The following is a 26665-nucleotide window of genomic DNA, read 5'->3' as shown; positions in this document are numbered from 1 at the left end:
CTCTTTACTGAAGACTTCAGGATCCTCTATCCAGAGTACGTTTAACAGGGCTATCAGAGACCGGCCGGTCCGATGGGCACATCCAGAGTTTCCTTCACAGATGGAAATCGTTGCCTACCACTAGCGCCTGTGTGTTGTAGTCCTACCCTGCTGAGCATTCGGAATAGTCCTCACAACTGCTGTTCTCGGTTGTTCGTTCTCTACAGCTCTCTCTCTATCTTTAGTTCCAGATGTTACTAGTTTCTCGTCCCCCAGTATGTTTTGGCTAGGACGCACCCGTATGACGGGAAGGCTTGGAGGTCTTCCGGGACCCGAGAGATGCCCCTCTCCCAATGTTGCCACCTATGTCTTCTTAGGAAATTTAAGGTAGACAGCCAACCTATAATTAACTGTCCGGCGGAGTTTGAAGTAAGGCCTGAAGTCAGTTACTCCTACGGTGTTCCGGCCACCGACTACGCGCCTCAGTAAGATGTTGCCTCTCTCTCTCTCGGCATGACTCTTACTGGCTCTCCTTTGTGCTTGATCTCGTTTACACTGTTCCACAATATCCTTCCCTTCGTGTCTCTTTCTCAGGATACCGCCGCAGGGTGTGCAGGCGCGGTTCCGTTACGTTCTGTTCTGTTCGCTAGGCACCTGCCAGGTTCCCACGCCTGACAGGTACCCCCCTGTGCCTTCTCCCTGCAACACCTCCTGCCACGGGATGTTGCCTGAATCCAACCCAGTCAGCTTCTGACTAACTTCCTCCCCAGCCCCTATTTTTACCAGTGTGAGGAGTGGCCCAATAAATAAAGCCTTTTTCTCTCCCTAGTGGCCGGAGTGTGAAGTGTAATGTGTTCTGGTGATACCTGGTCAGAAGAACTCCTTAGTGCCATCAGACGCCACTCCCCTTAGCGGCAGAGTGCCATACTGCAACGACCAGGTCTCTGAGGCGCTGCAATTACATGTGGGGATTTCCTAGCAACCAGGCAACCCCCCACATGCACTCAGCTTGGATAGTAGCTGTAAATCATTCAGCTGCCGCGATGAAAACGAAATCTCCGAGCAGTCATAAATACTCGGAGGTCACCCGAGCGTGCTCAGGAAAACCGGAGCAATGAGTACACTCGCTCATCACTAGCCGCTATCAATCTCTGATAGGCCGGAGGCACACTACAGCGAGATACGGCCGAGTCTCGCAGGTTAAAAACAAGCTCTGGCACTGGCACTCCGGAGCGGAGCGTGCAGCTCCATGTATTGCTATGTGGCCGCACGCTCTGCTCTGGAGTGCCGGTGCCAGAGCTTGGTTTTAACCTGCGAGACTCGGATGTATCTCGCTGTGTGTGATCCCGGCCATAGTGGCATTTTACATGTGTCGGGTGGAAGCTCGTCACATGACCTGTCCATCGGTGCCCGTCACGTGAATGCCATGTCTGTCATTTTATATCTCCTATGAACTCCGACCCGTGGCCGGCCTTTTTAGAAGATAATGATTTATGCAACACATGCTAAAGTACTGAAGTACTGTTATGAGTAGCACAGGTGATCAGATGATTATATCTTCAAGTCTCTTAAGCGCATTATTGAAGCCAGTAAAAAGTGGGAAAAAAAAGTTTTAGAAAATTAATTAAAAAAACAAATTCAGATCACCTCCTTTTTGACCCCATTCAAAATAAAACAATTAAAAAATACACATATTTGGTATTGCTGCATTCAGAAATGTCCGATCTATCAAAATGTATAGTAAATTAATACGATCAGTTAACGGCAAAGAGAAGAAAAAATCAAACGCCCAGAATTGAAATTTTTTGGGCTGCCACAACATTGCAATAAAATGCAATAATAGGTGATAAAAACATTGCATCAACCCCAAAATGCAACCAATAAAAACATCAACTTGGCACGCAAAAAAGAAGCCCCAAAACCCAAAAAACTGGAGATGCTATGGGTCTTTGAAAATGGCAACTTTTTTCTTACTAATTTTTTTTTTCACCCCTTAAATAAAAATGAGTCTATACATTTTTTGCATCTGCAAACTTGCGATGACCTAGAGAATCATAATGGCAGGTCAGTTTTAGCATTTAGCGAGCATGGAAAATAAAAAAAAATAAAAACAATTGTGGAATTGCACTTTTTTTTTTCAATTTAACTGCATGAGGATTTTTTTTCATGATTTCAAGTACACTATATGGTAAAATCAATGGTGTCATTCAAAATTACAATTTGTCCCGTAAAAAACAAGCCCTCACTCTGCCATATTGACAAAAAAATTAAAACATATGGCTTTGGTAAGAAGGGGGGGGGGAAACGAAAGCGCAAAACCTGAAAATTGAAAGATGATGAAGGAAGGGGTTAAATTGTTGGCAGCAGTCATTAGAGCTCCGCTCAACCACTGCTGTTGGTGTCAGATGCTATGTAACATAGCTGGCAATCAACCTCGTATGGCAAACGCTCAGCTTCTGACCCCCTCCCACTCTTGCGGACCCCAATGTGGATATACAGTTTAGTTAGTTTAGGTTTGGGGGTTAATAATGTGTACAGTTTCTATTGTGAAATATGTTGAAAGATTATCCATTTGAAATCCTACAGCTCATATAACCGTAACTGTAAGTCGATGGCGGGTTTTGAATGTGTGGAGCTGTGTGAGGGTATGTACACATGGCGTCTTTTAGATGCCAGCTTACCCTCCACGTTTTGCTTTAGGAAGATGTTTCAAGAAAACACTTATGGTGTTTCTTCTGAAACATCTTCTTTGGTATATTTTTGGTATTTTTTTGTGTGAAGAACTTGTATGTATAAACTAATGAGCAGCCACCTGAAAATGGACCAGTCATTTCCTTTAAATGCTTCACATATTTCCAAACCTGAAGCGGTTAGATGAAATCATATTTCCCATTGCAATGCACATGTTCTTTCATTTCTTTTGAATTATTGAGTACATTTCCAGGCGGGTTATGCAGCATAGCTGCCTGAACGAGACCTTGTGCACATCTACTTATAGAGCTGGCATCTGCCTGCAAAAGTGATTGAGGTTAGCTCCAACAGTTGTTCGTCATTATAGGAGACCACCAATTCACAAAATCCTGCAATATTGTTCAAATATTGGTCATTACTAAAAAAAAAAAAAATGAATCCACCTTCTACTTACAAAAATAAGATGTGGATAAAATTACCATCAAATGGTATCAAAGTATAAAAGTAATTAATATTGTAAGCAAAGTAAAAACAAAATAAAATAAATTGCAGAAAATACAGAAAAGTCTTTAAAAAGAAGTCAGCAGGTCATGCAAAAAAACAAGCCTTAGCGAAGCTCCATTGATTAAACAATTAGACTGTTATCGGTCTAAGAAAATGGAGAAAAAAACACCTTTTTTTATTACAAATTTAAAATAGTAAATTATCAATATGTATAATATTAACTTAATTCTACTAACCTGAGTAATTATATTTCCAGGTCATTTCTACCATGAAATAAACACCATAAAAATTGAACCCAACATTGCAATGGAATTGCATTGATTTTCCACCATTTCGCCCCAACTAGAATTATTTTCTTATTGTTCAGTACATTATATGATAAAATAAATGATGTCATTATCCCCTTCACCACCTAGCCTGTTTTCACCTTTCTGACCAGACCAATTTTACCTGTCAGGTCCAACCCAGCAGCATTTACCAATGTATGATTAAACTTCCCGCATAACGAGCCCTGTATAACGTAATTCAGTACAAAAAATGCATTAAAAAGGCATTTAGAATGTTCCCATTTCGTATGCTAATGAGGGCTTTGACTAGTCGATGAGGTGTTCGTATCCCAGACTTTTTCCATATTATCGCGCAAGCTCATGCAAATCTAGCGCATATGTGTTGCATCAATGCATCTCTGAAGCCAGGTGTACTCTTCCCAGCTTCAGTGACTCACTGCCCATGTTCAGAAGTTCAGAAGATGGCTTCTGGTCATGTTTCAGAGACTCATTAAAGGGTCTCTGTCACCTGAATTTGGCGGGACTGGTTTTGGGTCATATGGGCGGAGTTTTCGGGTGTTTGATTCACCCTTTCCTTACCCGCTGGCTGCATGCTGGCTGCAATATTGGATTGAAGTTCATTCTCTGTCCTCCATAGTACACGCCTGCGCAAAGCAATCTTGCCTTGTGCAGGCATGTACTATGAAGGACAGAGAATTAACTTCAATCCAATATTGCAGCCAGCATGCAGCCAGTGGGTAAGGAAAGGGTGAATCAAACACCCGAAAACTCCGCCCATATGACCCAAAACCAGTCCCGCCAAATTCAGGTGACAGGTTCCCTTTAACACTGTGGAAATGAGTAGCAAGCATATGCTAGATTTGCATAAGCTGGTGTTGAGGCCGACACGTGCAAATTATGTTATCACGCCCACAGTGTCAGGATAACATTGAAAGAGGGCCAATTAGCCTGGGGCAAAAAACACCCTCGTTAGCATAAATGGGGACATTGTAAATGCTTCTTAAAGCATTTATTTAACTGAATTATATTATGCAGGGCTGGTTTGGCAGGGAGTTCAATCATACATTCATGAATGCTGCTGTGTGGAAGGCATGGAGTACTTGACCGTTTCCTTTATATAAATAACATATCCCACATGTCATCTGTACATCAGTATTGTTTTTGAGTCATATTTTTTTGTTGGGGCGGTTAGAAAGGTTAAAAGATTATCAGCAATTTCTAATTTTTCCACCAAAATGTACAAAAACAATTTTTTTTAGCCACCACATCCCATTTGAATTGACCTTGAGAGTCCGATGTGACAAAAAGTACCCAAAAGTGAAGCCATTTTGAAGACTGCACCCCTCAAAGTGTTCAAAACTCCATTTAAGAAAATTATTAACCTTTTAGAGGCATCACAGAAAGTAAAGCAATGTGTTAGGAAAAAAAAATGAAACTTGACTTTTTCCCACAAAAATGTTGCTATAGCCCAAAATTTAGCATTTTCAAAAGGGTAATATGTCTAAATAAATTGAAACACCACGCAAGTTACCCAATTTTGGAAACTACACCCTTCAAAGAACTTGTGAGTGTGGTGAGCACCTTGAACAGTGCTTCACATAAGTGTATAATTTTGAGCAGTGAAAATTAAAAAAGACCGTTTTCCCACAAAAATGTTGTATTAGGCCTAACTTTTTCTGTTTCACAAGGATAAAATGAGAAAATGAACAAGACAAGTTGTTGTGCAATTTCTCCTGAGTGCACAGTTTTCCACAGGACAGACAGGAGCAGGTACACGTAGAGAAGACAGGGTAAGGATAGTGTGGCACCCCTAGGGGTATTTGCCACAAAAATAGTTACTGACAGTAAATGCAAATACTAAAATAGCAAGACTGCACTACCACCTCCGGCCAGAAGGGGGAGCTCCAGAGACTCCCCTTGATCCATTCTGGTCTGAGAGAAGAAATGGCAGTTGGGCTAAGGAGCTGAAAGTGAGAGGTCATACAGTTGAATCTCTAACAGCCCTGTGACTGTTACCAGGCCTAAATCACCGGCCTGAGGAGAAGAGGGATAGAGAAAAAGGACATTGTGAGAACCGGGTAGCATTAATCACTACCCAGAACAGGCGCAAAGACGGATACCGGATCCGTGGCTGTATTCATTACATATAATACAGCAACCGGAAAAACGTGAGGTGATATCAGCTTCACTAGGGTCGGACGCAGCAACAGACACAGAGTTCAGCGGTACTCCTGGAGGGGGTAAGCCGATAAAAGGACTCGGGTTGCCCGTCGAACCAGGACCCGGAGGGGACAGATTGGGCCGGCAGCCAGTTCACATACAGCAGCAGGGCCACACAGATATTGCGTACAATAAGAGGCGAAGACCCCGGCAGGGTCAAAGTAACTCAGAGTTCCCATACAGACTCCGGTGACAGGACTGGTTGTAAATCCTTTTTTGTTAAAGTAAACTGGTTAAACGTTTCAGTGCCTCAGTCTTTCATTTGGACAATAGCCATCTATCCAGGATTGGGATCATCACCGCTGGGAGAACCTGTTGCTGATCAAGTAAGTGCCTGTTCCCTCATGATACCCTTTACACTGTGCATTGCCTGAGGCCACAGCACCGGGTCAAGCCACCCGTGACACCCCCCTCAAGAGACAGACCCCATTGGTCCGGTGCTGGGTACCCCGGTCTCTTGGGCGTCACAATTGGCGTCACGAACAGGATCTAGCCAGCCCGTATACCGGGTATTGTGTGCCGTGATTGGAGCCCAAAACTGTGAAAACTTGGATGAAAAATCTTGAAAATTGACTTTATTAAAGAAAAATCCATTCTCCATTGAAAACTATTGAAAGTGACTTTTCCCCATTGGTTATAATGGAGTAAAGATGGCCGCCATCCCCTGAGGTAATCACTTCATAACCGTTAGGCACGAGACTGTTAATTGAGCTACGCCATCACCTGAGCCCCAGTCTAACTGAAAAACTTCAGAATCCGCCATTACAGAGCGCGGTGGGTGGGAGCAGCAGGGGGCGTGTCATTGTGGGCGGCACCAAGCTGAGCGCTCTGACATCAGAGCAAGGGGAAAATCGATCCTGCTGCACAGCGGACCGAATCTACACTATCCCGACGGAAGCGGAGGACCGGAAGGGTCCGGATTAACTAAGGGGGCACAGTATGTCGCAGCACGGAGACGCCGCAGCACCCGGCAACGCTAATGCAGCTAAAAGACAGAGTGTCAATAGAGAGTCCGGCAGCGCAGCGGTGCAAGGAGTGGCGCCCATCATGCCGGTGCTGATGCCATATACCCCGGGTGGCCCATGGCTTCTAATGTATGAAGGTGAGCCTAATACCCTTGACGATTTCAGAGAAAAGATGCTGGCCCATTTTGACATGTTCCCTGTGGGTGAAGTTCAGCGTGTTAGTCTCCTGATGATGCAGTTAAGTGGCCATGCTAAGCGAGAAGTCACAGCATGGGCAGCTGATCTAAAAGGCACTGTTGAACGCATATTTGCTGGATTAAAAGCTACATTTGAAACCACTGCCAGCAGCAAAGCTAAAGTACGATTCTTTAATTGCAAACAAAAAGTTAATGAGGGCGTGAGAGACTTTGCCTTAAACCTGCAGGAAGCCCTTAAATCACTTACACTGGCTGAACCCATTTTTAACACCGGAGCGGATAAACTGCTAAGAGATCAATTTATTGAGGGACTCTACACCCCTTCTCACCGGGGGCATGTGAGCATGCTTGTTTTTAAGAACCCTGAATTGACATTTGCCCAATTAAAGGAGAGCGTTATACGTCTCCAGCTGGCAGAGGCACCTCGGGATCAGGATCCTGCGCAACTCATGGCAGAGGCTCCTCAACAACATGGAGTACCAGTGACATCAGCTATGTCCGGGGCCATTGCTAAGCCCCTGGGGCCCAGTACTAATGAGGCTCTTCAACAAAAGCTTGACTCTTTAACTGATGTTGTTGCTTCAATGGCTAAAACCATGCAGGAGATGAGAGGACCCAAGATGGAGTTGTCAAACCGTAGAGAAGGTGTTCCATGGATGAGACCCCGGAGATACCCGACATGGAGAGGACGACCCCGCGACCGCTACCAACCGGATGGACAGCCCATTTGCCGCCGTTGCCAGCAGCCAGGCCACTTTGCACGAGATTGTGATTTAAACGGGAATCCCCTGGGAATGCGGGCCGCTTCGCAGGAATGAACTTTCAAGGCCCAACACCCTGGCACGACAGGTACATCGGAGGACGACCCATTATCCCTATCGTGCTGGACGGAATGCCCCTCAACGCTTTGCTGGACACAGGTTCCCAGATTTCATCTATACCGTATATCCTTTATAAGAGGTACTGGGCTGATGCAGATATTGATAAAGGGCCCTCTGATGTTGAACTAGATATATGGGCCAGTAATGGTAAGTTGGTACCGAAACTAGGATTCAGGGAGATGACCATAAAGATTGGTAAAGTAGAATTGAAGAAACAGGGTATAATTGTTGTTGATGTTGACCGGCGGAACTGTGAACCAACTGTATTGATAGGAATGAATGTGTTAGAGAACTGCTTTTCCGAAGTCATTTCTGTCTTACAGCAAATTGCTGAAACTGCCCAATCCTGCCAGCAGAGAGTTCTCCGGAGGGAAATAAAAGTATTGATGTTAAGGCAACAGGTAGAAGTTGCAGGTGGAGAAATCGGCAGTGTGAGGGTAAGTGATCCAACATCTATTGTAATCCCACCAAAAACAGAAATGCTGGTATGGTGTAGAGCAGCCATTGGTACTAAGGGACGAGATTATCAAGCCTTAATAGAACCAGTGTACACCGACAGCAGGCCCACTATACTCACAGCACGAGGGATAGTCGAGGTACACCGGGGACGAGTGCCGGTACGACTTTTGAACTGTGGAGAGGAAGAGGTCACTTTGCCATGGTATGCTACAATGGCAAAGCTATATACTGTTGACAACAATGCCATCACAACCATTGAGCCCTTAGAACCAACCTGTCAGGTGGAAGGCAATGGCTCAGATGGAGAAATGGAGGATTGGTGCCAACAGCTACACGTGGGCATAAATTCAACACCTACCCATCAAAAACAAGGGGTGTATAGGCTAGTGACGGAATATGAACAAGTCTTCAGTAAACACCCATTGGACTTCGGACGGATAGAAGGGGTAGAACACACAATCCCCACCAGTGACCATCCCCCAATAAAAGAAAGATATAGACCCATACCGCCCGCTCACTATCAATGTGCAAAAGATATGCTGAGGGAGATGAAACAGGCCGGGGTAATAAGAGACAGCTGTAGCCCCTGGGCGGCCCCTCTAGTGATTGTCAAAAAAAAGGACGGAACCATGAGAATGTGCGTAGACTACCGGAAGATTAATAACATCACCCATAAAGACGCCTACCCCTTGCCTAGGATAGAAGAGTCCTTAACTGCTTTGAAATCTGCTAATTATTTTTCCACCTTAGACTTAACAAGCGGGTATTGGCAAGTCCCTGTGGCTGAGCGAGATAAGGAAAAGACGGCATTCACCACACCAATGGGTCTATGTGAATTTAATCGCATGCCGTTCGGACTCTGCAACGCATCCGGTACCTTCCAGCGGCTGATGGAATGCTGCCTCGGACACAAGAACTTCGAGACCGTCCTCCTGTACCTAGATGATGTGATCGTCTACTCAAAGACTTACGAACAACACTTAATAGACCTGGCAGAAGTGTTCGAAGCCTTATCCAGGTATGGCATGAAAGTCAAGCCATCCAAATGTCACCTTCTCAAGCCAAAGGTACAGTACCTGGGACACATCGTGAGTTCGGAGGGAGTAGCACCAGATCCCGAGAAAATAAGCGCCATAAGGGATTGGCCAAGACCTACCAGCGCAAAAGAAGTGAGACAATTCCTGGGATTGGTGGGTTACTATCGCAGATTTATAAAAGGATTTACCAAGTTGGCAGCACCCTTGCAAGACACCTTGGTAGGGCAGACGAAGAAACCTTCAAACCGAAACCCTCCTTTTCAGTGGAACGACGAAAGGGAAGACTCCTTTGAACAACTAAAGAAGGCACTAACCGGAGAAGAGGTTCTGGCATACCCAGATTACCATCAACCTTTCATCCTCTACACCGATGCCAGTAATGTGGGACTAGGAGCGGTGCTGTCACAAAAGCAAGAAGGTCGGGAGAAAGTCATCGCCTTTGCAAGTAGAAAGCTCCGGCCTACTGAAAGAAATTCAGAAAATTACAGCTCCTTCAAATTGGAACTACTGGCAGTAGTTTGGGCTGTGACTGAACGTTTCAAACACTATCTGGCCGCTGCAGAATTTATTGTCTATACTGACAACAATCCGTTGACCCACCTGGACACAGCCAAATTAGGTGCGTTAGAACAGCGATGGATAGCCCGGTTATCTAATTACAACTTCAAGATCAAGTATCGAGCAGGTCGCAAGAATGGAAATGCCGATGCCCTATCCCGGATGCCACACTTGAGAGATGTAGAAGAAGAAATGGGGGAGCTTGAAGAAATTGAACTACCAGCCTTCCATCATCCCAAGGCAAAACATCATCAGTCAAGTACCTATCAGAAACAACAAGAGGTGAATTTAAATCCGTTAGCACACCATAGATGGGCTGACACCCAAGACAGCAATCCGGCTGTGAAGTTGGTGAAGGAACTGTTAACTGAGCAAAGTGCATATCCCGATGAGGATGCCCCAGAAGAGACGCATCAACTCTGGAAAGAGAGAGGCAAAATGTTCCTGTATCAAGGGAAGCTCTGTAGAAGGTACACCAATCCGAAAACACATGAATTGGTTTGGCAGATTATCGTGCCTAAACAAGATGTCAAGATGGTCCTCGAACCTTACCATAATGGTGCTGGTCACTTCGGTTGGAAAAAGTTAGAAGTACTTCTAAGAGAAAGATTTTATTGGGTCGGGATGAGAAAATCAATCGAACAGTGGTGCAGAAATTGTGGCCCGTGCAACCTCAGAAGAAACGATCAAAAGAACCAAAGAGCACCACTGCAGCCCATAATCACCAAACAACCACTTGAACTTGTAGCCATGGACCACGTGAAGTTGACACCAAGCCGGTCTGGCTATGTCTATGCCTTGACCATCGTGGACCATTATTCACGCTTCTTGGTAGTAGTACCCGTAAAAGATCTGACAGCAAAAACAGCAGCCAAAGCGTTCCAAACGTACTTTTGTAGACCCCATGGATATCCGGAACAGGTTCTCACCGACCAAGGTACAGCCTTTGAATCAGAGATCTTCAGAGAATTCTGTAATATGTATGGTTGCAAAAAGATCCGGACGACGGCCTATCATCCACAAACAAACGGCTTATGCGAGAAGATGAACCATATTGTAATAGAACTACTAAAGACTTTACCTGAGGCAGAAAGGAATCAATGGCCAGAGAAATTGCCTGACTTGGTGGATCTGTATAATCATGTCCCGGTGAGTTCCACCAATTGCACCCCAGCTTACCTTATGCGTGCAAGACCCGGCCAATTACCAATCGATCTAGAAATGGGAATTCTGAAACCAGACGCAGAAGTCCAAGACTCCAATTGGGATATCATACGGCAAAAGCAGTATCGCCAAGTGCAAGAGAGTGTGGAAAGAAGCCTTCAGCAAACTAGAGAAAGACAAGAGCGAACTTTCAACCAGAATGCTCTAGCGACCCCATTAAGACCAGGTGACCAAGTGCTCAAGAGAAATCGTCGAACCAATAAACTGGACAATCAGTGGGAAGCCGTACCCTACACAGTTTTACCAACAAGAGTGGATAATCCTAAAATGTGTCTCATTAGCAAAAACGGAGGCTTAACATCTGTACTAGTGTCAAGAGACAATCTTAAATTATGTCCGGAAGCATTGAAAGAACCAGACGTTGTCCAGCCAGAACCAGAAGTTATTCAACCCATACAGGTTCAACCAGTAAAGGAAAAAGAAGAGGAAGTGTATCACACCTGTATAGGAGACTTTCCCAAAACCCTACTAACATACCATGGTGCAGTAGTGGTTCCCATGGTGGCCTTTTACCCAACACCAAACCCAATACCAGAAGTCCCAAGACAGGAAGAGGCTGACCCAGTACTACAGGAGGTTCCAGGCCAGGAAGAACAGATTCCTGGTCAGAGTAATCCCATTCACGGTGGACTTGCCAACTCCATAGTCGTGGAATTATCTTTAGCAGAGCGGGCAGATACTACATCCGCAGTAGACAGTAGTACACCACATGAAGAGACACCGCTATTACGTAGATCACAGCGTAGTACCCAGGGTCAATTACCGGCCAGGTATGCAGATTACCAACTATAAAGCTCATAATGTGAATTGTATATATGTTATGCCGTATATAGTTAAACAGAAAATGTAGTATAGTCATTGTTATCAGTCTGCAACGTTTAAGCCCAGTGCCTACAGAGACTTGTCTGTATGAACTTCTTGCATATTCTTGAACTTTTTATCAGCCCGGAGGCACTAAATCAAAGCTCCGGAAAGACTGCTTTTTGAACTTTGCTCCTCGCTCTTTTTGAACTTTCTTTAGACTTTATATTGATAACTCCGTTGGAAAAATGGAACTAAATTCCTGGACACAAAGTGCAGTGCCTTTCCTAGTACCTTCAAGGATAGAACTGTATTAATGGACGCTATTTGAAGTGACTTTGTACAGAACTATATTTTTGTTTCCTCGAGTGGTTTTTGTAACTTTTCATTTTTAAGACTCTGTACATATTAATTGTTATTTCAAAATGTTATTGTCCCACAGTCCCGGAGTACTGTTCTTAACTAAGGGGGAATGTGGCACCCCTAGGGGTATTTGCCACAAAAATAGTTACTGACAGTAAATGCAAATACTAAAATAGCAAGACTGCACTACCACCTCCGGCCAGAAGGGGGAGCTCCAGAGACTCCCCTTGATCCATTCTGGTCTGAGAGAAGAACTGGCAGTTGGGCTAAGGAGCTGAAAGTGAGAGGTCATACAGTTGAATCTATAACAGCCCTGTGACTGTTACCAGGCCTAAATCACCGGCCTGAGGAGAAGAGGGATAGAGAAAAAGGACATTGTGAGAACCGGGTAGCATTAATCACTACCCAGAACAGGCGCAAAGACGGATACCGGATCCGTGGCTGTATTCATTACATATAATACAGCAACCGGAAAAACGTGAGGTGATATCAGCTTCACTAGGGTCGGACGCAGCAACAGACACAGAGTTCAGCGGTACTCCTGGAGGGGGTAAGCCGATAAAAGGACTCGGGTTGCCCGTCGAACCAGGACCCGGAGGGGACAGATTGGGCCGGCAGCCAGTTCACATACAGCAGCAGGGCCACACAGATATTGCGTACAATAAGAGGCGAAGACCCCGGCAGGGTCAAAGTAACTCAGAGTTCCTATACAGACTCCGGTGACAGGACTGGTTGTAAATCCTTTTTTGTTAAAGTAAACTGGTTAAACGTTTCAGTGCCTCAGTCTTTCATTTGGACAATAGCCATCTATCCAGGATTGGGATCATCACCGCTGGGAGAACCTGTTGCTGATCAAGTAAGTGCCTGTTCCCTCACGATACCCTTTACACTGTGCATTGCCTGAGGCCACAGCACCGGGTCAAGCCACCCGTGACACCCCCCTCAAGAGACAGACCCCATTGGTCCGGTGCTGGGTACCCCGGTCTCTTGGGCGTCACAGATAGCTACAGACTGGACTGACTTTACACAGGATGAGTACACATCAGTCAGGCAGAGCCAGATTCACTCAGAGTACTATGAAGTAGCAAGTATACACACGGATCGCTAATGTTATACAGCGACAACAGAAAAAAGATAGGTACAGGTTAAGACGCTAGCAATAGCAACATGTTCAAGCAAGATCACAAACAGGACTGGACCTGGCAACTCAGTAGTTGCATGCACACACACTGAAAGAGAATGTTGCTCAGGCACCTTTCAACAGGTGGAGGTGCCTTAAGTACCAAGTGCCTCTCAGCAGTAGGCTGGGGACACATTAGAAATGCGTGCACTGTCTATTTAAAAATCACAAAGTGCGGGTGCCTTAAACATGTAAAACAAGCAGTCACTGCACACAGCAAGCAGAGGACAAGGAACTCACTGCACGTCCTGGATGGTGGGGGATACCATGCAGGGACGCAGGCAGTGGCGTTACAATAATTACTTCTATATAAAGCAAAATTAAAGATAGAAAAAAAAACAACCTCTTCCACCCCCTAATAGCCGTGCCATCTCTCACCATATTTCCCCGCTGGCTATGGCTACAGTAGAGGACATAGTAGAGGGGGAAATAAAACTACATCCACTGGTAAATGTAATTTTAATTCAAAAAGTCAATGCAATGCAAAAACTGCCAAAAATTAGAAGGAAGAGGGATTCAGATACACCCTGTATTAGACAATAAGGAGGGCCTCATTCGCATTCTATTAAAATTGTAATTGTAACTCTGTTAAAAGTGCAAGGGCTGCCAAAAATTAGAAGGGACTACAAAACACTTTGGAAGATACATAGAGGAGGGCCTTAGAAAACATTTGTTTCCCATTTTTAAGGCGTGTGACTCCTAGAGTGTACTAAGTACAAGTGCTGAAAATCATTTACCTATGGGGAAAATACATGTATATGTAAAAGAATTGAAGAGGTAGGCATCATACATATCTTGTAAAAATTCTGAAAGAGGACATCATACACACCCTGGAAAAATTAGGAGCGACCCGCATGTTGACCCTCTGTAAGTTTATAGTGTTGGCTCCCTGATGACCTTATAAAGAGGGCTGACTGATGATCTTACATTTGAATTGGTTTTATGTTTCGCTGCTGTCACTGGAGACTCTTGGAGTCTTGGAATAGTTTGCTGACTGAATATACATAGCATCTAAGTGCCAGAAAAGCAGAATCCCTCACGTAACTTAATTTTGGAAATCACACCCCTATGGAAATTTATCTACAGGTGAAGTGACAATTTTGACTCCATGGGTGTTTTCCAGAAAAGAGCAGCCGTGGATGTTCAGGAGTGAAAATTGCAAATCTGCCATTGTAGTGCCCAGTACATTGTAGTGCAGGTTCATTCTGGAGACATGGACCCCGTTAATTTATCACTACAGAAATGCCAAACATCTGGACTCTGAATGTGGTTTGGGCACACTGTGGGGCTCAGAAGGGAGGGTGTGTTTGTATTTGTGAGTACAGAATTTGTTGGATTTCTTTAGGGGAGCAAAGAGCCATAAAGCTTATTCAGAACTTTTGTGCCACCAATAATGAGGAAGCCCCCAAGATTTCCATTGATGGATGGCAGACCTGAGTGGGTACTTTTTTTGTGGATCGAGTTGAAGCTTTCTTGGGATATATTATACATAACCTTTTTGATCACATTTATCCTGTGCTCAACTCTGAGCACTTACATCAGGGTTTCGATCTAAATCTCCAAATGATGTGATTCACATAAAACCCCTGAAGGATCCATTCACTATAAGGAGACAACAGAGTTACTCTGGACTCAGTGTAGCCCCGGTTCAACGTTGTCCTTCTTTTAAGATTTACAAAAAACTGTGGCTGACCGTATTTTTATGCATGCTTAAAAAGATGGACGCCGCCGGATCATAAGCCAGATGGTGTCCACAGTGCCTCCATCTGCCTCATTATAGGGAATTTTCTGATGGGGGTTTGAATCACATACTTCAGAGATTTACATGGAAACCCCGGTGTAAGCGCTCAGCACAGAGAGCAGTATAAATGTAAGCCAAGCCTTAGGTCGGCTTCACAGTCAGCGTATGAAAATACGGTCCGTTTTTTACAGCCGTAATACGCTGAAAAGTCCCCAAAATAGTGGTCTGTAGCTTCTCCGTAGGCAGGGTGTTTCAGCGTTTTTTGCGCATGGCATCCTCCATATGTAATCCGTATGTCATCCGTACTGCGTGTTTTTATCGCAGGCTTGCAAAACCGACATACGGCTATACAAGGGATCCATGTGTTAAAAAAAAAAACCATACATACTGTCTATATATATATATATATATATATATATATATATATATATATATATATATATATGTATGTCAGTAGACACATATATGTGTTATGACCTGGTGGTTAGGAGCTCCCGGAATGACCTGATAGTTAAACCTCATACAGGACGAGCTCTGGGATGTGGGAGCTCTGCTGACCGCAAGCCCTAATCCTATCACACACACTAGAAATAGCTGTGGAGCGCTCCTGACCAGACCTAGGCGCCTCGTCACAGCCTAAGAACTATCTAGCCCTAGAGATAGAAAATAAAGCCTACCTTGCCTCAGAGAAATTCCCCAAAGGTAAAGGAAGCCCCCCACATATATTGACTGTGAGTAAAGATGAAAGTCACAAACGCAGAAATGAAACAGGTTTCAGCAAAGGGAGGCCAGACTTACTAAATAGACAGAGGATAGGAAAGGTAACTTTGCGATCAGCACAAAGACCTACAAAAGACCACGCAGAGTGTGCAAAAAAGACCTCCACACCGACTCACGGTGCGGAGGGGCCACTCTGCATCCCAGAGCTTCCAGCTAGCAAGACAAAATCATGATAACCAGCTGGACAAGAAAACAGTGAACAAATAATGACTATCAGGAACTTAGCTTCTGCAGGAGAAGGCAGGTCACCAGAGAGATCCAGGAGCGAACTGAACCAATGCAAAAACATTGACAGCTGGCATGGAGTAACGATCTGAGAGGAGTTAAATAGAGCAGCCAACCAAAGGATAAACCACGTCACCTGTGTAAGGAACCTCAGAAGCAGCAGCTTCACTCATAGCCACCAGAGAGAGCCCATAGACAGAACTCGCCGAAGTACCATTCACGACCACAGGAGGGAGTTCGACAACAGAATTCACAACAGTACCCCCCCTTGAGGGGGGTCACCGAACCCTCACCAGAACCCCCAGGCCGATCAGGATGAGCCAAATGAAAGGCACGAACAAGATTGGCAGCATGAACATCAGAGGCAAAAACCCAGGAATTATCTTCCTGACCATAACCCTTCCACTTGACCAGGTACTGGAGTTTCCGTCTCGAAACACGAGAATCCAAAATCTTCTCCACCACATACTCCAACTCCCCCTCGACCAACACCGGGGCAGGAGGATCAACGGAGGGAACCATAGGTGCCACGTATCTCCGCAACAACGACCTATGGAACACATTATGGATGGCAAAAGAAGCTGGAAGGTCCAAACGAAATGACACAGGATTAAGAACTTCAGAAATCTTATATGGCCCAATGAAACGAGGCTTAAACTTAGGAGAGGAAACCTTCATAGGAATGTGACGAGATGACAACCAAACCAAATCCCCAACACGAAGTCGGGGACCAACACAACGCCATCAGTTAGCGAAACGTTGAGCCTTCTCCTGGGACAATGTCAAATTGTCCACCACATGAGTCCAAATCTGCTGCAACCTGTCCACCACCGCATCCACACCAGGACAGTCCGAAGGCTCAACCTGCCCTGAAGAGAAACGAGGATGGAAACCAGAATTACAGAAAAAAGGAGAAACTAAAGTAGCCGAGCTGGGCCGATTACTAAGGGCGAACTCAGCCAAAGGCAAGAAGGACACCCAATCATCCTGATCAGCAGAAACAAAGCATCTCAGATATGTCTCCAAAGTCTGATTAGTTCGTTCGGTTTGGCCATTAGTCTGAGGATGGAAAGCCGAAGAAAAAGACAAATCAATGCCCATCTTAGCTCAAAAGGACCGCCAAAACCTCGAAACAAACTGGGAACCTCTGTCCGAGACGATGTTCTCCGGAATGCCATGCAAACGAACCACATGCTGGAAAAACAATGGCACCAAATCAGAGGAGGAAGGCAATTTAGATAAGGGTACCAAATGGACCATCTTAGAGAAGCGATCACAAACCACCCAAATGACCGACATCTTTTGAGAAACAGGGAGATCAGAAATAAAATCCATGGAAATATGCGTCCAGGGCCTCTTCGGGATCGGCAAGGGCAAAAGCAACCCACTGGCACAAGAACAGCAGGGCTTAGCCCGAGCACAAGTCCCACAGGACTGCACAAAAGAACGCACATCCTGTGACAAAGAAGGCCACCAAAAGGATCTAGCCACCAAATCTCTGGTACCAAAGATTCCAGGATGAACAGCCAACACTGAACAATGAATCTCAGAGATAACTCTACTAGTCCATCTATCAGGGACAAACAGTTTCTCCGTAAGACAACGGTCAGGTCTATCAGCCTGAAACTTTTGCAGCACACGCCGCAAATCAGGGGAAATGGCAGACAAAATTACCCCTTCTTTAAGAATACCCGCCGGCTCCAGAACACCCGGAGAGTCAGGCACAAAAGTCCTTGACAGGGCGTCAGCCTTCACATTCTTAGATCCCGGAAGGTATGAAACCACAAAATCAAAACGGGAGAAAAAGAGCGACCATCGAGCCTGTCTAGGATTCAACCGTTTGGCAGACTCGAGATAAGTCAAATTCTTGTGATCCGTCAAGACCACCACGCAATGTTTAGCTCCTTCAAGCCAATGTCGCCACTCCTCGAATGCCCACTTCATGGCCAACAACTCCCGATTGCCCACATCATAATTGCGCTCAGCAGGCGAGAATTTTCTAGAAAAGAAGGCACAGGGTTTCATCACCGAGCCATCAGAACTTCTTTGTGACAAAACAGCCCCTGCTCCAATTTCAGAAGCATCAACCTCAACCTGAAAAGGGAGCGAAACATCTGGCTGGCACAACACAGGGGCAGAAGCAAAACGACGCTTTAACTCCTGAAAAGCCTCTACAGCCGCAGAGGACCAATTCACCACATCAGCACCTTTCTTGGTCAAATCAGTCAACGGTTTAGCAATACTGGAAAAATTAGCGATGAAGCGACAATAAAAATTAGCAAAGCCCAGGAACTTCTGCAAGTTCTTCAAAGATGTTGGCTGAGTCCAATCGTAAATGGCCTGAACTTTAACAGGGTCCATCTCGATAGTAGAAGGGGAAAAAATGAAACCCAAAAATGAAACCTTCTGAACTCCAAAGAAACACTTTGACCCCTTCACAAACAAGGAATTCACACGAAGGACCTGGAACACCATTCTGACCTGCTTCACATGAGACTCCCAATCATCTGAAAAGACCAAAATGTCATCCAAATATACAATCATGAATCTATCCAGGTACTCTCGGAAGATGTCATGCATAAAGGACTGAAACACAGATGGAGCATTAGAAAGCCCGAATGGCATAACCAGGTACTCAAAATGGCCCTCGGGCGTATTAAATGCCGTTTTCCATTCATCACCCTGTTTATTTCGCACAAGATTATACGCACCACGAAGATCTATCTTGGTGAACCAACTATCCCCCTTAATCCGAGCAAATAAATCAGACAGCAGCGGCAAAGGATACTGAAATTTGACTGTGATCTTATTAAGAATGCGGTAATCAATACAAGGTCTCAAAGAACCATCCTTCTTGGCCACAAAAAAGAACCCTGCTCCCAATGGTGACGACGACAGACGAATATGACCCTTCTCCAAGGATTCCTTTATATAACTCCGCATAGCGGCGTGCTCTGGCACAGATAAATTAAACAGACGGCCCTTAGGAAACTTACTACCAGGAATCAAATTAATAGCACAATCGCAATCCCTATGAGGAGGTAGGGCACCAGATTTGGGCTCTGCAAATACATCCCGGTAATCTGATAAAAACTCAGGGACTTCAGAAGGAGTGGAAGGCGAAATTGACAGCAATGGAACATCACCATGTACCCCCTGACAACCCCAGCTGGACACAGACATAGATTTCCAATCCAACACTGGATTATGGACCTGTAGCCATGGCAACCCCAAAACAACCACATCATGCAGATTATGCAACACCAAAAAGCGAATATCCTCCTGATGTGCAGGAGCCATGCACATGGTCAATTGAGTCCAGTACTGAGGCTTATTCTTGGCCAAAGGCGTAGCATCAATTCCTTTCAATGGAATAGGATACTGCAAGGGCTCCAAGAAAAAACCACAGCACCTGGCAAACTCCAAGTCCATCAAATTCAGGGCAGCGCCTGAATCCACAAATGCCATTACAGAATAGGACGACAGAGAGCAAATCAGAGTAACGGACAAAAGAAATTTAGACTGTACCGTACCAATGGTGGCAGACCTAGCGAACCGCTTAGTGCGCTTAGGACAATCGGAGATAGCATGAGTGGATTCACCACAGTAAAAACACAGCCCATTCCGACGTCTGTCTTCTTGCCGTTCAGCTCTGGTCAAAGTCCTATCACACTGCATAGGCTCAGGCCTATGTTCAGAGAATACCGCCAGATGGTGCACAGCTTTGCGCTCACGCATGCGCCGATCGATCTGAATGGCCAAAGACATAGACTCATTCAGACCAGCAGGTGTGGAAAATCCCACCATGACATCCTTAAGGGCTTCAGAAAGACCCTTTCTGAAAATTGCCGCCAGGGTACATTCATTCCACTGAGTAAGCACAGACCACTTTCTAAACTTCTGACAGTACACCTCCGCTTCATCCTGACCCTGACACAAAGCCAGCAAGATTTTCTCTGCCTGATCCACTGAATTTGGTTCATCATAAAGCAATCCAAGCGCCAGAAAAAATGCATCAACATCACGCAAGGCAGGATCTCCTGGCGCAAGGGAAAATGCCCAGTGTTGAGGGTCACCACGCAACAAAGAAATAATGACTTTTACCTGTTGAACGGGGTCACCAGAGGAGCGGGGTTTCAAAGCTAGAAACAGTTTACAATTATTTTTGAAATTCAAGAACCTAGATCTATCCCCAGAAAACAAGTCAGGAATAGGAATTCTAGGCTCTAACATAGGATTCTGAACCACAAAATCTTGAATGTTTTGTACCCTTGCAGTGAGATGATCCACACAAGAGGACAGACCTTGAATGTCCATATCTACACCTGTGTCCTGAACCACCCAAAGGTCTAGGGGAAAAGAAAGACAAAACACAGTGCAAAGAAAAAAAATGGTCTCAGGAGTTCCCTTATCCCTCTATTGAGATGCATTAATACTTTTGGCCAGCTGTACTGTTATGACCTGGTGGTTAGGAGCACCCGGAATGACCTGATAGTTAAACCTCATACCGGACGAGCTCTGGGATGTGGGAGCTCTGCTGACCGCAAGCCCTAATCCTATCACACACACTAGAAATAGCCGTGGAGCGCTCCTGACCAGACCTAGGCGCCTCGTCACAGCCTAAGAACTATCTAGCCCTAGAGATAGAAAATAAAGCCTACCTTGCCTCAGAGAAATTCCCCAAAGGTAAAGGAAGCCCCCCACATATATTGACTGTGAGTAAAGATGAAAGTCACAAACGCAGAAATGAAACAGGTTTCAGCAAAGGGAGGCCAGACTTACTAAATAGACAGAGGATAGGAAAGGTAACTTTGCGATCAGCACAAAGACCTACAAAAGACCACGCAGAGTGTGCAAAAAAGACCTCCACACCGACTCACGGTGCGGAGGGGCCACTCTGCATCCCAGAGCTTCCAGCTAGCAAGACAAAATCATGATAACCAGCTGGACAAGAAAACAGTGAACAAATAATGACTATCAGAAACTTAGCTTCTGCAGGAGAAGGCAGGTCACCAGAGAGATCCAGGAGCGAACTGAACCAATGCAAAAACATTGACAGCTGGCATGGAGTAACGATCTGAGAGGAGTTAAATAGAGCAGCCAACCAAAGGATAAACCACGTCACCTGTGTAAGGAACCTCAGAAGCAGCAGCTTCACTCATAGCCACCAGAGGGAGCCCATAGACAGAACTCGCCGAAGTACCATTCACGACCACAGGAGGAAGTTCCACAACAGAATTCACAACATATATGTATATATATTAATATTTCATCCAGCGCGATATAGCAGAAAGCTGGTAATTCAATTACTGGCTTTTGCTTTCTCCTTCCTAAAACCCGACATGATATGAGACCTGGTTTACATACAGTAAACCATCTCATATCCCCATTTTTTTTGCATATTCCACACTACTAATGTTAGTAGTGTGTCTATGCAAAATTTGGCCGTTCTAGCTAGTAAATTAAGGGGTTAAATGGCGGGAAAAATTGGCGTGGGCTCCCGCACAATTTTCTCCGCCAGAGTAGTAAAGCCAGTGACTGAGGGCAGATATTAATAGCCTGGAGAGGGTCCACGGTTATTGGCCCCCCTGGCTAAAAACACCTGCCCCAAGCCACCCCAGAAAAGGCACATCTGGAAGATGCGCCTATTCTGGCACTTGGCCACTCTCTTCCCATTCCCGTGTAGCGGTGGGATATGGGGTAATGAAGGGTTAATGCCACCTTGCTATTGTAAGGTGACATTAAGCCAAATTAATAATGGAGAGGCGTCAATTATGACACCTATCCATTATTAATCCAATACTAGTAAAGGTTTAAAAAATAACACACACACATTATTAAACATTAATTTAATGAAAAATCACAAAGGTTGTTGTATTAATTTATTCTACTCTTAATCCACTCACTGAAGACCCTCGATCTGTAAATAAAATAAAAAAATTTAACCAACAATATACATACCTTCCGAGGATCTGTCACGTCCAACGATGTAAATCCATCTGAAGGGGTTAAAATATTTTGCACCCACGAGCTTTGCTAATGCAGCGATGCTCGTTGCTGCAAAACCCCGGAGAATGTAGGTAAAGTAGGTCATTGACCTATATTTACCTGCATTTGCGGTGAGGCGCCCTCTGCTGGCTGTTCCTAGATCGTGGGAACTTTCCTAGAAAGCTCCCAGGCTCGAGTTCATATGAGGACAACCAGCAGAGGGCGCCTCTTATGAAGTCGAGCCTGGGAGCTTTCTAGGAAAGTTCCCACGATCTAGGAACAGCCAGCAGAGGGCGCCTCACCGCAAATGAAGCTAAATATAGGTCATTGACCTACTTTACCTTCATTCGCTGGGGTTTTGCAGGCAGGAGTAGCGCTGCATTAACAGAACTCCTGCCTGCAAAATATTTTAACCCCTTCAGATGGATTTACATCGTTGGACATGACAGATCCTCGGAAGGTATGTATATTCTTGGTTTATTTTTTTTTTTCATTTACAGATCGAGGGTCTTCAGTGAGTGGATTGAGAGTAGAATAAGTTAATACAACAACCTTTGTGTTTTTTTAATTAAATTAATTTTTAATAATGTGTGTGTGGTTTTTTTTAACCCTTTACTAGTATTGGATTAATAATGGATAGGTATCATAATTGACGCCTCTCCATTATTAATTTGGCTTAATGTCACCTTACAATAGCAAGGTGGCATTAACCCTTCATTACCCCATATCCCACCGCTACACGGGAATGGGAAGAGAGTGGCCAAGTGCCAGAATAGGCGCATCTTCCAGATGTGCCTTTTCTGGGGTGGCTGGGGGCAGGTGTTTTTAGCCAAGGGGGGCCAATAACCATGGACCCTCTCCAGGCTATTAATATCTGCCCTCAGTCACTGGCTTTACCACTCTGGCGGAGAAAATTGTGCGGGAGCCCACGTCAATTTTTTCCGCCATTTAACCCCTTAATTTGCATATACACACTACTAACATTAGTAGTGTGGAATATGCAAAAAAAATGGGGATATGAGATGGTTTACTGTATGTAAACCAGGTCTCATATCATGTCGGGTTTAGGAAGGAGAAAGCAAAAGCCGGCAATTGAATTACCGGCTTTCTGCTATATCACGCTGGATGAAATATTAATATATATATATAGATATATGTGTCTACTGACATATATATATATATATATATATATATATATATATATACCAATTCTATGTGTAGACATTTATTCTACCTATTCTATTGTAAGCTGTCAGTGTGATTTTACTGTACATCGCACTGAATTGCCGGCTTTTCTCTCTAACAGCGCTGCATATTCCTCGCAAGTCACACTGCTGGTCCGTGTGTAATCCGTATTTTTGGGGCTTCCATAGACTTTCATTGACGTTTTATTTGCGCAATACGGTGACAAACCCAGCATGCTGCGATTTTCTACGGCCGTAGAAAGCCGTATAATACTGATCAGTTTAATACGGCAGATAGGAGCTGGGGCATAGAGAATAATTGTGCCGTATTTTTTGCGAGTTTTATGGACGTAGTTTCTGCGCTCTTACGTCCGTAAAACTCGCAAGTGTGACGCTGGCCTTACTGTGATCTTTGGGAGGCAGAGTGAACAAATCAACAGCAGGTGAAGAATTGTTTTCATTTATTTTTTAATGCTGTTCCTCGTGCGATACAAGTGATTAAACAACTTTTTTCTTCGAGTGCAATTACAGCGAAACAAGATTTATAACTTTTTTTATGTTTCACTGCTGTCACACACTGAAAAAATGCTTTTTTTTGCAATTGCAAGTCTTTGCATCATCATATCTTGAGAGCTATCATTTTTCTATATTTCTACCTTAATTTAAGGGCTTGTTTTTCGCAAGTTGAGTTGATGTTTTATTGTTACTATTTTCGGGCACAGAACATGTTTTGATCGCTTTCTATTACAATTTTTGGGAGGCAAAATGAAGAAAAACCAGCAATTCAGGGATTGCTTTTTTTTGCTTTTTTTTAAATGCTGTTCACCGTGTGGTAAAAGTGATAAAGCAGCTTTATTCTTCAGGTCAGTATGGGTCTGCCATTTATATATTTTTTTATGTTTTGCTGTTTTTATACAATAAAAACTTTTTGCATTGCAATGTATTTTTATTTCTCCACTGATGGAGCTAGATAATTTTTTGCTGAACAAGACTGTTTGATTGAATTTTATTTCACTTTTTGTTCTGCTGTGTGATGAAAAAGCATAGTTTTTGCCTTGGTTTTGCCATGATGTTCACTGAAGGGGTTAACTGGTGTGACAGTTTAATAGATCTGATCATTCCAGAAGCGACAATACCAAATATATGCAATTTTTTCATAAATATATGTATTCATAAATATAATTTTTTTCTTTTTTTTTATTATTATTTAGTGATTTTTAAAAATATATATTTCTATTTTTTACTTAGTCCCTTTAAGGGACTTTAACTTTTATTATTCTGAACGCTAGTATAATGAATTTCAATGCTCCATGGCATGGTCTAAACAAGTTATCGCAGCTGGCAGACCAGGAGGTCGTCATGACTACCTCAAGTTGTCATGGCATCTATGAGGTCACGGGAGCCCCTCCTCTCCCAGTCTTTTAAATGATGTGATGATTTTGACTGCAGAATTTAAGGAGTCAAACGGCCCTGGTGGTGTGGGCACTGCTCCTGGCAGTGACAGTCGGAGCTCGGTTATCACTTACGCCGAGCTCCCAACAGCTATCATGTGGGCGTAGCTCCTCATGATCGCCATGACATGAAAATTATGTCATAGGTTGAGAACCTCTTCCCAAATCATGACATAATCTTACGTCAAGGTCGTGAAGGGGTTATAAATAGAGTTGAGCAAATTTTCAAAATTGGTTTCCGACTTTGATCGGTGGCGAATATTGGTTTAGCAATATTCGCCAAACACAGCCGAACGTCATTGGAGTCAATGGGAGTAGAAGTGATCAAATATGTTCTGAACCTATCATCAAACATAAATTCATCAGGAATAGGTTACCGATATGGCACAAATATGGCTATTCAGATTCGTTGACCGATTCCGATCATATTCGCCCAACTCTAGTTATAAACTACTACTTGTTCCACAGAAAAAGCAGTCATACGGCAGAAAAATAAAAAAATTCTGGCTTTTAGAAGAAGATGAATAGCTAAAACTCGCCTTATTGTTAAGGGGTTACATTATAATAATAATAATAATTTTATTTATATAGCGCCAACATATTCCGCAGCGCTTTACAAATAATAGAGGGGATTTGGACAGACAATAGACATTACAGCATAACAATAATCACAGTTCAAAACAGATACCAAGAGGAATGAGGGCCCTGCTCGCAAGCTTACAGACTATGAGGAAAAGGGGAGACACGAGAGGTGGATGGTAACAATTGCATTTTGAAAGTAAATGAAAACCACATGTACCATATAGATGAAAAATAATGACAATGATCAGAGAAATCTGTAAATGAAGGACAGCGATAATTTATTGCACCTGACATTGATTTTTGCCCATAAGCCTTCAAAGAGACTTCACTGACAAGCTTCCCAGAAGTGTAACCTCACCTGCAGGGCTGAACTCAATATGAACTTGCATTATTTAGATAGAAAAGTTAGCAAACAAATTCTCATAATACATTTTACTGAACAAACGGAAACATATTTTTTGCAGAAAAGCTGACGTCTATGACTGTGCACATTGAAAAGATCCATATAGTGATGGAACTTTTGAAACTGGCAATAATAAATGAAATGTATCACCTGTCTATTGTTCATAGCCACAACGGATAAAATGGGATTGAACATTGGAGCTGGCATAACACCCCTGTGAGTCATTTTAGGAGTCAATAAATATCCATCCAGAATTAATAATAAAAAATATATACAGTATATTCTAGAATCAATACAACGACTGCATAGAAAAATGTGTACCTAACATGCTTTGTAATAATATACAAGAATTGCATGCGTCATGGTGCTATATAATCACTTGTCCCATGCCATATTTAACATGTCAACACCCATTCCTTTAAGGAGAAAATTGGTAGTTCAAACTTGCCTGAAAACTTCCACTGTGGATATCACATGAAATCATGTAATGCGTTACAAAGTGAGAAATATGCTGCTAAAATTCAGGAGACTTTCACAATATAAAAGGCAATGTTAATACCTCTGATGGGCTGGCCCAATGGTTAGATAGTCTATCATTAACAGCTCCAGGGGGGCGGATGTCACAATGGTCTGTATGGGGGCTCTCTGCTCCAGTGGTTTAGCTAATTCACATGTCTGGCATGCCCTACAAGTCTCTTCCACGACCGTCTTTAACCAAGGATGAAAAATGAACCGATGTAACCATTGAAAAGTCTTCTGCTGACCGAAGTGCACTCTTTACTCATGTGCTTCGGTGGCTTTCTCATACAACAATGTTTCTGGAACCAAAACTTGCCAGGTGGCACCCAGCTCTGCCGGAAGTTGCACTTTCAGATATAGTAAACCATTCTTCATCTGAAAGAGTTCCCACTGTCGAAGAATCTGCAGAGTCTCCTGGGACAGGGTACTTTTCTCCAACGAACTGG

This window comes from Ranitomeya imitator, chromosome 5, assembly GCF_032444005.1.
Source record: "Ranitomeya imitator isolate aRanImi1 chromosome 5, aRanImi1.pri, whole genome shotgun sequence".
Lineage (NCBI taxonomy): Eukaryota > Metazoa > Chordata > Amphibia > Anura > Dendrobatidae > Ranitomeya > Ranitomeya imitator.
Note: the sequence above shows the minus strand (reverse complement) of the source record.